This window comes from Myotis brandtii, unplaced genomic scaffold (genome assembly GCF_000412655.1).
Source record: "Myotis brandtii unplaced genomic scaffold, ASM41265v1 scaffold298, whole genome shotgun sequence".
Lineage (NCBI taxonomy): Eukaryota > Metazoa > Chordata > Mammalia > Chiroptera > Vespertilionidae > Myotis > Myotis brandtii.
Genome location: NW_005361391.1, coordinates 917,145 through 919,571, shown reverse-complemented (window position 1 = coordinate 919,571; position 2,427 = coordinate 917,145).

Below are 2,427 nucleotides of genomic sequence, written 5' to 3'. Positions count from 1 at the left end.
GATTAACCAAAGAACTTATACCATATATGCATAACCCATAGACACAGACAATAGTGTAGCCAAGGCCTAGGAAGTGGGGTAAGCAAGGTGGAGGGGGTCAATGTGGAGGGAAAAAGGGACATCTATAATAATTTCAACAATAAAGATAAAATTTTAAAAAGGGGGTAGTAATTCCAGAAATTACCTAAATCATATCTTGGCTGCAGTATGAAAACTACCTTAGACTTCACATCTATAAAAAGCTGATGGACAGAAGTTTCCCCCTTCTCCCAATAGCCACAGAAGACTGAAAAAGCATAAACAACCCTCATCTCAAACCCACGTCCAAACATGTGTGTGCCAGGTAGACTACCTTCCTGCAGAGAAGACTAGCATTTCTCCTCTCTCATCAAACATGGATGAACTTACAGCCCAGAAGGACAAATGAGCACGATACTTTTTTCTATGCAATTTGAGATTGTGGGCTCTCTGAACTGCATACTAAATTATACTGTATGTTTCTGCCTAAGCACCTTTTGGCAGCTTCTTTGAATAGAATAAGATAAGAAGTATTGGGCTAAAGAAATCATGCCATAATAAAATGAATTTCTTTGTTTAGTTCATCTCAAGCATCAGGAAATAGAATATTTTCTGTAAGAAGAGAAAGCACTAGCTTACACTACCTTTTAGGCTCCCTAACTCTATGCATTCTAATTACTCTAAAATAAGCATCTTTTCAGCTAATTGCAATTACAGTAAAAGTAATCTATTATCTCCAATAAGAAAAATGCAAACACCTAAATAAATAACAGAGGGTGCTGTTTTGATTTAAAATTAAAGTTACCAAAGGGAAGATTTGCCATTGTAGTGTGAAAAGCCCAGAGGCAGACTATATTTGAAAAGTGTTTTAACCTGGCTCATGTTTGTAACACAAATCATTGAATAAAATTTCTGTCACACTCAAAGAATTTAAAAGACCATAGGGATTAATTAATCCAACTCTCTCATTTTACAGATCAGGGAATTGAGATTCAAAACAGAGAAATGTTTAGTGTACAGTCACAGTTAGAAAGCAGCACATGCTGTATCCCCACAAAGAACAAGAAGGAACAATAACAAAAAGCAGGTCTCCGGATTCCCAGACTTCAGAATTTTTCACTAAATATACAAAGAAAAGATCTAAGATGAAGACACTGGTTGAATGTCTTCAGTTCAGAACCAAGTAAAACATACCTTGCATTACCAAGTGAAGAAAAAGAACATAGCCACTAATTATCAGGAGAGTGATAATTAACTGATTGACTGAAAGACAAGCACACCATCAATATGTAAAACATATAAATAACTCCCATCTCCTGTATTCTTCAAAGTTGAAAATTATTTTCTCAAAAACTGACTTCTACTTCCTTAGATTAGCCTCCTAGTAGATAGGAGCACAGCAATTCAGAAACATGATCAACAAGCTCTAAACAATAAAGAACTGATGGTGCCAGCAACTGAGATAGTCTTTCTGTAACCACTCCTTCGCGCTGAATGTCTGCCAGGGAGAGAGCCCTTCAAGCTCAGTGGTTGCACACACACCTTATACCCACACAGCAGGAAGAGAGAGCGGCTCTGCTGCCAAACTCTAGACCTGCCAGTAAATCATGAGCTGGAAGATCATCTTACATATTGGTATACCAATGCCCTGAATATTTCCCCACAAACATGCTCAATTGCAAAAAAAAACGGTAGCCCTGGCCAGTGTGGCTCAGTTGGTAGGAGGGTCATCCTATACATCAAAACGTCATGTGTTCCATTCTCCATCAAGGCACATGCCTAAGTTGAGGATTCAATTGGGGCACATGAAGGAGTCAACTGATTGATGTTTCTCTCACATTGATGTCTCTTTTTCTCTCCTTCCTTTTCTCCAATATCTCTCTCTCTCTCTCTCTCTCTCTTTTCTCTCTCTCTCTCTCTCTCCACTTTCTTCCCTTCCCCCTCTCTAAACATCAATGAAAATGTGCTTGGGTGAGCATTTTAAAAAGAAGGGAAAAAAAAGACTGTAATTTTAAATCTTATGTCCATGGTAAAATTTTTAAAATATTTACATGTGAAAAATGTCACAGAGGAAAGAAATGATCCAAGTTTAATTTTAGAAAATATTTCCCCAATTTGATAAATTTAAAAATGATGTTTTTCTTTCAATTTGGGATTAGTATTGAGAATGAAAAGTATTTTTTATATTTGTGACCATATATTTTATTTCTTCTGAAAATTATTTATTCTTATATTTTATAAAGTTTTCTAGTAGCTGTATTTTGCTAATTGATTTGTTCTTATAAGTATAGAACATATATAAAATTTACTATTTTTTATCTCCAATAAAAGCCACTCAAAAATATTTTGAAACAGGTTAGCAGATGTTCAATGGAAGAACTTCTATAATAACCTGGTTTAAAATGCACA